This window comes from Cebus imitator, unplaced genomic scaffold (assembly GCF_001604975.1).
Source record: "Cebus imitator isolate Cc_AM_T3 unplaced genomic scaffold, Cebus_imitator-1.0 Scaffold474, whole genome shotgun sequence".
NCBI lineage: Eukaryota > Metazoa > Chordata > Mammalia > Primates > Cebidae > Cebus > Cebus imitator.
The window spans coordinates 646,378-657,256 of NW_016107789.1; the positions used below are offsets into that span (position 1 = coordinate 646,378).

Sequence of the window (10,879 nt, forward strand, 5' to 3'; positions counted from 1 at the left end):
AAGCATCCTTATAACATGGCAGCTGGCTTCCCCAGAGCAGGCAAGCCCAGAGAGAACAAGTCAGAAGCCACAATATCTTTGACAGCCTAGTGTTGGAAGCTACACTCCATCATTCCCACAATATCCTATAGGTTCTATAGGTCAGCCCTACTCAGTGTGGGAGGAGAGTACATAAGGGCATGAATACCAGGAGGGGAGAATCACCAGGGGCTCTCTTGAAGGCCAGCTACAATAATGATGGGGATGTTTCTGTGCATACAACACTAAGAAGAAATTCATATATTGGTTGACTCTGTCATGGATCTCAATGCAAGCTGCAAGCCAGTGCCTGCATCAGAATCATCTGGGGTATTTTTTAAAGCACTGGTTTCCCTGGACCCTTCCCTGGATATTCTGATTAAGTTAAGGATGACGCCCGGGTTTGGGAACTACTGGATTAGATGATCTCTAAGGTCACGTCTGACTTTAACAGTGTTTCCCAAACTTAGCTGATTTTAGATGTTATCCAGGGAGCTTATTAAAAATACAGATTTTTGGCCGGCACGGTGGCTCACACCTGTAATCCCAGCACTTTGGGAGGCCGAGGTGGGTGGATCACGAGGTCAAGAGATCGAGACCATCCTGGTCAACATGGTGAAACCCCGTCTCTACTAAAAAATACAAAAAATTAGCTGGGCATGGTGGCACGTGCCTGTAATCCCAGCTACTAAGGAGGCTGAGGCAGGAGAATTGCTTCAACCCAGGAGGCGGAGGTTGCGGTGAGCCGAGATCACGCCATTGCACGCCAGCCTGGGTAACAAGCAAAACTCTGTCTCAAAACAAAAAAGCAAAAAAAACACAGATTTTTTAGGCCCCACCTCCAGCTTCATGAATCAGAACATCCAGGGATGGGCCTGAAAATCTGTGTATTTACTTGTTTATTTATCAACTTAATTATTTACTTATTTAAGAGATCAAGTCTTGCCAGGCTGGAGTGCACCATCATAGCTTACTGCAGCCTTGAATTCCTGGGCCCAAGAGATCCTCCCATCCTAGCCTCCTGAATAACTGGGATTACAGGCATGTGTCACCACACCTGGCTAATTTTAAAAATTTTGTTGTTGTTGTTGTTGAGATGGAGCCTTGCTATGTTGCCCAAGCTGGTCTTGAACTCTTGGGCTCAAGTGATCCTCCATCCTTGGCCTCCCAAAAGCACCGGGATTACAGGCATAAACAATTGTACCCAGCCTGATTTTGTTTACTTTTTAATTTTTTTTTTTAACCAGGTCATACGTTCAAAATGTTGGGAAATTTCAAAAGGTATAAAAGTGTCATTATAAAGTCTCTTTCTCAACTTTGTTCTCCTAGTATCCCAATTCACCAGCCTGGAGGTGCTTAATGTTGCTGGTTTCTTATGTATTCTTCCACCAATATATGAAAACATAAGACATAGAAAGTAAATATATTTATTTTAAATGAGACAGAGAGAGAGAGAGAGAGGAATGGAGAGAGAATTTTTTTAAACCCAAGGCAAATCAAAAGGGTATGCAGTGGAAAACAAGTTTATTCCTGGTGTGATCATCAGTTTTCAGATTCACTCTTACCGATTTCCTGTGTGTCTCTTTAAGAGATAGGACACTGTTAGTTTGTTAAGCGATTCAGGTGATTCTTATAATCTGGTGTTTGGGATACCCCAGTTCTATAATATAAATTAGAGACTGAAACAGCTGGAAAACCTCACTTGGTTACACGAGTTGCATGAAATGCGTTACTCAGATTCTGGATGTCTTAGTTACATTTGTTCATGTAATCATTATTTACCAAATAACCATTATTTGCCAGGCCCAGTCAATGATGAGCAATGAACCCAGCTCACGAGAGCTTGCAGTCTTCACACAGGAAATAGCCACCTGCACCTGTAAAGGTCCGCACAGGACGCTGCAGAAGCTCCTTGGCAGCAGAACTGAGTGGAGGCTTCTGGAAGGAAGGGATTTCCACTGAGGTAAAAATGATGAGGATGTGGGGCTCGTTGGGCAAATGGAGAGGACGATATTTCTGGCAGAGAAAAAAGGACCAATACAAAGTTGCCAAGTTTTGATCTGATATGCTGCTCTCAGGCAACCAAAAATTACAGCATTTTGGTGTTTGTGTGCAGAAGAGGCTCAAGATAAAATGAAGGAGGTAAACTGAGGTCAAAATAACATGGGGAAAACAATGGCTCTGAGTGTAGGATATTAAGTTTGGGAATGATATGATGAGGGTGGGGGAAAAATTGATGTGAGTGTAAAAAAATAGACTAGAAGGGGGCTGGGCCTGGTGGTTCATGCTTGTAGTCCCAGCATTTTGGAAGGCCAAGGTGGGAGGACCACTTTGAGTTCCGGGGTTTGAAACGAGCCTGGGCAACAAGGCAAGACCTCGTCTTTACTAAAAAAACAAAGATTAGCTAGGCATTGCGGCACACACATGTAGTCCAGCTACTCAGGAGGCAGGAGGATCACTAGAGCCCTGGAGGCTGAGGCTGAAGTGACCAGTGTTTGCTGCACTGCACTCCAGGCTGGGGGAAAGAGTGAGACCCGGTCTCAAAAAAAAAAAAAAAAAAAAAGCACTAGAAAGAAGTAATAACAACTTAGAGGTGGGGAGATAATTTAGGAAGTTGTTATAAAAATCCAAGAAAGAGACCAGAATGGCCTGGATGACGTGGCTATTGTGGGGATGCACAAAACTGGAAACACGCTGAGGTTATTAAAGAGGTAGATTCACCTGGAGTTGGTGATTGATTGAAAGGGGCTGTAACTGGGACATTCCCAAATTTCCATTACGGGCAGCCAGCTGCAGTTCAATAGGTAGCGCCTGCGGGGAAAGGGCTTGGGGAGGAGACGTGGGAGGGGGAAAGGTAAGTCTCACATTCTGAGTTTGAGAAAGAGAGAATACCTGTAAATTACAGTGTAGAGTTTGACAGAAAAATAAGAGCCTGTTTGTGACAGTCCATGGCAAGACAGGCATCTTCTAATTTCTCGTTAAACCTTATTTAGTTTGCATCTCTGCCCCCATCCGCATACTCTCTCTCCCGCCATAAATCAGCACTGATGGTCCCATCAGCCATCTCCATGGGTAGGAGTGGAAAGGGTGAATGAAGGTCCTGCCCTCCAAGCAGCTGCGTTCACAAAATTCCAAAGCTGGCCAATAGTGAATTAGGTTCTGTAAAAAGATAGTATATATATATTTTTTTCTGAGGCAGGTTCTCACTATATTGCCCAGGTTGGTCAAAGATAATATACTCAAGATGGTTATAAACAGTTCCATGTTTCCCTGAATCACAAAGCAGACTCTGAATTCACTTCCCTTATTGATTGATTCTAGGTACCGATGAGACCTCTTTAGTATTACACTGGCAACCGATTGCCCTGAGGATATGTTTGGAATAAGGTAAGCCTGCAGCCACGGCTTTTTTGCGTTTTGGAGTTTTGGCCAGAATGAACAGAGCTTATGCAAAGTACATAATTGAAAATACCTTTGTTTTGTGCCTTGAGCAACCGCCAGAGGACTTTTAAACTGTGATGGTGACTAACAAAATAAGATCTTTGCTATTGTGCTGAGAAATGTGAAGAATTTTATCCATTCTTTCGTTCTTGCTAAATGGTGCATTGTATGCTATCTGTGTGGTTTGGGTCTAGGACAGATTTCTCTCTGAACTTCACAGCATGGGTGGAAGAGAGTAATTTGGCCTTTCGTTTTCCCTGGCAGCCGGTGCCAGTCCATTTATATGGTATGTTCACAGGAGAGCTGACAAGTGTTGAGAGGTTTTATTTGATATGCGTTTTTTTTTAAGTAGAAAAAAATCCGTAAAAATAGGTACTTGTTAGCTAGTTTTCCTAGTTAGTCTTCAGATCATAACCAAATGTTTCATTAAGGACTTCCACCCCAAATAGACTAGCTACATTGAAACATTCAGGCTGTGTTTAATATTCACAATGTAACCATTCATGGCATGGGCAGTTTTTAATGATAGAAATGCAAACCCACATTATTTTTCTGTGTAACTTGTAAAAGCCGTGCCTTCTAAAATGGGGCTGCTTATGCTAATTTGTTATAGTTAGTGAATTGCAGGCAGCTCTGTGAATTTACTTTTCTTGGCAGTTCTAGAATATCCTGCCATAACACATACTGAAAAACTGTTTGATGGGTTATGAAAATCTGGATGTACTAAAGGTACATCTTGTGCAAACCATAAAATAAATAGATGATTACATTTTTAAAAATCTGTTATCAGGTTAAGGAAGTTGTCATTTAACAACCCAAGGAAAATTAAGCAGTTTTGAATGGATGCTATATTTTTTCCACTTGTACATACTGTAAACACTTTCAGTATCCAACCCTTGCTCTGTTTTTCTGGTCTTTCTGAAAAGACTGCCTATTGGAGGTAAACTGTATTTCATAGAGGGCATAGAGAACCTATCTTGGAAGTGGATGACACCTCGTTGCAAAGATTAATTTTCTCAGTAAAGCATAGAAAGCACTAGTTGACAGAATTATTGGATACAATATGTATTTTGAAATTTTTATTATTTTTAGTCAAGCCAGCAATGTTGGCCTTAAAGGATGTTGATTATGGTGTCTGTCACTATTAGTGTTGCCAGTGATGTGTGATTGCTTTGTTCATGGTAAATGAATTAAGTAGATAATTTGGTTCTCTGCTGTGTTAGCTATACCAAACCAACTCCTTTGAAACAGTCTAATCTCGGGGAGCTTGTAATTTTAATAGATGTTAAGAAAAAAAGGCAATTTCTTTGTTCAACAAATACACTGTATATTGAGAATTTACTGTGTTACAAGACAATTCGTTATACTTCTTGGGGCATAGGACTATGTAGTGAATAGGAGAGATTTGGTTCCTATCCTTGAATTCTACCAGAAGAAAAACATGAAACAAATTATACGGTTATTTAATAATTATGTGAAGTGTTGCAAAATATATCTACAGGGTAGGTTGAGGATCTGTAATGAATGAAGTGAAAGAGCAAACTTTTTAAAAGGGAACTCCTGAAGGTTAAATTGTGTCTTCGATGAACTAGAATAAAACCATGTCAAAGAAAAAAGAGTTCTTGCTAAGTACAAAGTGAATAAAGAGTCAGAATATCTCTAAATAAATATGGTGTTTGGTGAGAATCTTACACAGTCAGGAAAATATCCTTGCATGCACTGAAGACATCTTACCACTTGAAGGAATGATTTTTCATCCTAGGATAAAAGTAGGATTTTATATTCCACTTAAAGAGGAAAAATAGATAAGAAATGCAGATGGCCAATTAACTTCTTTAGTAGAACTTCATGCACGTGATAAAGAATGAAACTTTAACAAAAAAACCTTAACATGTTTATATACTCGTAAGACTTCAAATTGATTAAAATTCTTCAGTGACAAGGTTAGGGTCCTTGATCATTAAATGTTCTCATATATTTCTATGCAACATAGAAAGGTTAAATTTGAAATAGAAGTAGAAAGACAGAGTTATACAAAGAAAGTCTAAATTGAGTAAGAAGAATATGATTAAGATAATTTTTGTAACCTCTTTCAATAATGAATTTCAACCAAACCTAATTAATCTTACATTTCTAGCACAACATATAATTTTAGAGAACTTGTCATTAAAGATACATATAATCAGAAGTAAACTAAATATAATCATCTACTAGGTTTAGGTAAAAATAATGCTTTTGATTTAATTTTTGGACAGGTAATATGCATATTATTGAAATTTTAAAATTTCAGAATTGTTTCACAACCGTGTTCTCCATCTACCTAGTTCCCACCTACCCTACACTCAGACAGCCACACACATAACATTCTTTTCTTTTTTCTTTTCTTTTTTTGAGGTAGGGTCCCACTCTGTTGTCCAGGCTGGAGTGCAATAGCACTATCATGGCTCATTGTAGCCTCAACCTCCCAGGCTCAAGTGATCCTTCCACCTCAGCCTCCTGAGTAGCTGAAACTACAGGCTCACACCACCACGCCCAGCTAATTTTTTCTTTTTTTTTTTTTTTAAGAGACAGGGTCTTACTGTATTGCCTAGGCTGGTCTCAAACTCCTGGGCTCAAGCCATCCTCCCCTGGATGGCCTCTCAAAGTGCTGGGGTTATAGGTGTTAGCCACCACACCTGGCCGTGATATCATTATGTGCCCATGTAAGGATAGTTTGTTTAACATATACCAACACATTTTTCTTTCCTAGGAAGTATTGGGTTGATACAAGTCTTAATGTAGTTTTTCTTGTCTCTTTTTATGCAAAAGGTAGCATACTGCAGACACTGTTGTGCCATTGCTTTTCTTTCCCCCACTTAACATTATTTGTTTCTTGGAGATCTTTTTAAATCAGTGCATGGACGCTTTCCCTTTCTCCTTACTTACAGCTGTGGAGTATTCCAGTATATGGAGCTACTATAATTTACTTAACTAGTCTCCATTTGATGAATATTAGTGTTGTTTCCAATAAACATTTCTGTAGTGAATAATCTTATGTAGGGTCATTTCACAAATATATCCATGGAGATAGAATTGATAGCCAAAGGAATAATTAGTAATTTTGGTAGATATTGCCAAAATGCCCTACATAAAGTTTATAGTAACATGCATTTAACAGTAATACATAAAATATTTATTTTCTCTTTGATGTTATCAAACTTTAGTCTTTCATGTGTGTGAATGAATGAAGAAAAATGATATCTAATTTTTCCCACTGTTTTTCTGTTTTACGATTTTCTACTGGGCTGTTTGTGTTTTTCTTTTCAACTTAGACTCTTTTGTATTAGGAAGATAAGACCTTTATTAGTAGTGTGAATTACAAATATTTTTATCTTGTCATTTGACTTGCTTATGGTGACTTTTGCCACAGAAGTTTTATTTTTATGTACCTGAATTTACCAATATTTTCTTTTATGGCTTTTGGATTTGACTCATAGTTTAAAAGGTCTACCGTATTCAAGGTCATTAAGAAAGTATCCTGTTTTTCTCCTGGAGCTTGGGTAGTTTTTGGTGTTTACCTTTACATTTTTTATTCATTTGAAATTTGTCCTGGTATAAGATCGGTTTTCCCCTAAAATGCTGCCCAGGTAGCTCAACATCAAATATTGAACTGTCCCTGTTTTCATTCCACTCTGATTTATAATGCAATTTTTATCCTATATATATTTAGATCTATTTCTGAACTTTCTTTTTTTTTTAACATACATATTTTTACATGTTCCAACTCTTAGAAATGTTCCATTCTGTTTCTGTTTTTAGGCTCCTTTTAGGTACCTGCCGTGGTTAATTTTTTATTTTAAACATGGTTTTTCCTGTTAACAAAGTTTGCATTAGTTGCTTCCTTGAGCAACACCTTTAGAAATCTAAATGTGTTTGAAATGATGTGAAAATATTATTCATATCAGAGCTCATTCTGTAAAAGCTGAAATCTTATGGAAAAAAAATCTATTTCATGTGAAATCCCCTAAATCCCAGGGAACCTCCATATACTCAGACCAAAAATATTTTTTGATTATACATAATGTATTTTAAAGGGATGAATGGATCAATTGGGCAAAGAGTTGAAAGAAAGTGTTTTAGCTCTTCTTCTGAATCTCCTAGTGTGATTGCTGAGACACTTAACCATAAGTTGCATTTATTGCAGGGCAGTTTTGCCACTTAAAAAGATACTTTTAATTGGAAAAAGCAAGCTGGTTATATAATTGTAATTGCAGGATTATAATGAAAATATCAGGCCGGCAGGTTTTACATAATCACATGCAAAGTCATGTGTGAGAGTAGAAACAGGGAAGGGCAGAGATATGTCTGATGATTTACTCTCTGTGGGGTGTACAAAGATTTCTGGTGCAGTTTAATCTGGAAGATTATATAGCTGAGAATAAGAGATCGAATCAATATCCTTGAGACACCAGAATCTCATGAGTCAGTTGCAAGCATCAGGTAAATAGCCTATACTTAATACTGGATAACTTGCTCATGTTTTATTTCTGACTTTCCTTAATCCAGCAAGGTCTGTTTGAAAAGCTTGGAATTAGTATTTGTTTAAACAGGGAAGCACTGGAACCAGCTGGCATTCTGTAAATGAAATCAATGGAACAGAAACTTGAAAATTTTTTCCCTTGATTATTTTGCTAGGTTGTCACTACAAATGGCCAAAATCCTAAATCAGCTCTTTCATTCTTCCCAAGGAAGTCATCAACACTAGCATTCTACACTGTTTAATGAATTATTTTCCAAACATACATTGTTTACTGTAAACAAGGGTCTTTATAAGAATACTATGACTATTTGACATTTAGGTAAGAGTTCTGTAGTACTCTGGAAAAAAGAGAAAGCAACTTCAGTACTATCATAACCTGGCACAGAACTTAAGTCTTGGGTGAAGCTTACATATGAAATTGGAATTAAAAGAGAAATCAAAGTTACTCTTCAAGTTTTGGACAGGGTATTTCTATTCTTTAGAATATCGATCCTGAAATTAGAGTGAATACATCAAAAGTGCATGTTTAGTTTCTTCATTGGAAGCATAAGTTCATCCCCTGGGGAAAAATATCATTAATTGTATGTTGAATAGTTTTTGCCCATAAATAGCAATGTGTATAAAGGCAAATACATGAAGTCAAGATTAATTTTAAATACTTCCTCAGTAAATGTATATCTCTTTATTAGTCATCTAAAAGAAGGGAAAAAGCATTACTGAGAAAATCTCCAAATTTGTTTTTTTAAAAGTTTATTAAATATGAGCATTGAGTTACTTTCTTGAATAACATGATTGACCCATGTGTGAATTTTTTTCTAAGAATAAAGGAATGGGTTAATCAAAGTTGGAACTAGAAGGCTGGATGATTTAAATGCTATGCTTATTTAAATATTCTATTATACTCTCAAAATAGTACATCATTGGGCTTGCCTGCACAATAGTGAAACAACCTACATGAGGTAACTTATAATAATGCTACAGTAACCATGCAGTTGAGAAGTGAATACATGGTTAGCATTGATGAATGAAGAAATAATTGGAGGCAGGGTGTGGTGGCTTATGCCTGTAATCCTAACACTTTAGGATGCTGAGGTGAGAAGGTCACGGGATCCCAGGAGTTCTAGGCCAGCCTGGGCAATATAGTGAGACCACCATCTCTACCAAAAAAGCCCCGAAAAACAAAAGTCACTGGACTGATGGGGAAAGAGACAGAGCAACTGTAAAGTTGCTAGCATGAGGAACAAGAATGAGTGCATGGATGGGTAGCAGGTGGTGACTCTGTGGCAAAGCAAAAGCAGGGATTATAATTTATTTCTGTTTATAACCATCAACGCCTAGTTTGGCTTTCATTGTTTGCTGATTTTGTTGCCTGGGCAGCTTGAATCTCTCTGATTCCTTTTTAGTTGTTCTTCATGAAGCCTACATGTGAGAAATGAAAATTGAAAATGCATTTTTTAAAAAGGAAAATAAAACTGGTATAAAATCAAATTACTCTGGCCCATGTATAATAAAATACGATTGCATTAATCCTTCTTTCCTAATTATTTCATTCTAGGGTTTGTGGATTTTTTTTTTAATTAATGAATTTACTAAGCACCTTTTATGCTTAAGGGAATGACTTTGTCTCTAATTTTTCAGCAAATTATTTTTTGTGTGTGACAAAATGTAGGTTCATTTGCATGTAACATTTAAGTGTATATTAAATTTCTAATATGACTCAGGTCACAAAATTTCAGAAATGAGAAAGACAACCTGAACTGTCAGCTCAGGAAAGTTTGTTGTTGTTTTTTTTTTTTTTTTTTTTTAGACGGAGTACAATGGCATGATCTTGGCTCACCAAAACCTCCGTCTCCTGGGTTCAAGGAATTCTCCTGCTTCAGTCTCCTGAGTAGCTGGGATTACAGGTGCCCGCCACCATGCCCAGCTAATTTTTTTTATTTTTAGTAGAGATGGGATTTCGCCATGTTGGCCAGGCTGGCCTTGAACTCCTGACCTCAGGTGAGCCTCCTGCCTTGGCCTCCCAAAGTGCTGGGATTACAGGTGTGAGCCACTGTGCCCTGCCAGGAAAGTTTTCCTGAAAGAGACTAGTCAGTTCCTTTCTCTCTTTCTATATATTGCCTATAATTTCCCAGGAATCAGAAAACTGAATTTTTCATGCCTAGAAATAAAGGTCAGGACTTAAAGGATTCAGGAATTTTATATATAATTTTGGGATTACTGCTTAATTTGTCACAGGGGGCACTCTGAAAGTGTGAGGTGTTTGTGTGTGTGTTTCACACCAATTATTTTTCTGGGCCTTTTCTTTCCTGAGTTAGTGGCTGAAGTTGCCTTAGAGGGAAGCAGAGGTGGCACAGAGAAAGGCTAGGATTAGGTCTAAACAACAAAGCAGTGGTTGCAGAGGATTCACTGCAGCCTCTGGATCTGGGGATGGGCCTTACAGGTGACAGCCTGTCTAGGGAAGCAGTTAGAAAATGCCATTATCTGATTCGTCTGTAGTTCATGAGCATGATCATTGGGTGTTCATAACGTGTGGGATGTGCCACCCTCTGAACCTTGTTCCCACATTGGCATATTACCTATCTAACCTAAAAAGAAAAACAGTGTTGCTCTTCTAAGGTGTGAGGGCAGTTGAAATTAGAAGGGAAATCAGCACAGCATAGAAATGACAAAACACCTTGGTTTTCAGGAGGAACAGGGTGAGGGTCACATACATTTGAACTAATGGTGAAATTCTTTCATTTCTGAATATCTTACCTCTTTCACATCTGAATGTCTTACCTAACAGGCTCCCTGGATTCTTTTTCTGCTCTTTGGAACCTCATGGTTTATGTCTTAGATTTCTTCTTTCCATCAATTACTAAAAGCACAGAAACAGACATTCCTGACTGCTCATTTCTAGGA

General features: G+C 38.0%; 1 non-coding gene across 1 annotated transcript; it reads left to right on the top strand.

The window, feature by feature from the left end:
- The first annotated feature begins 10,462 nt into the window (after positions 1-10,462).
- LOC119468692 lies at positions 10,463-10,564 on the top strand. Its single transcript, XR_005197442.1, has one exon. It is a non-coding gene; the product is annotated as a small nucleolar RNA U13 (small nucleolar RNA).
- The last annotated feature ends 315 nt before the right edge of the window (positions 10,565-10,879 follow it).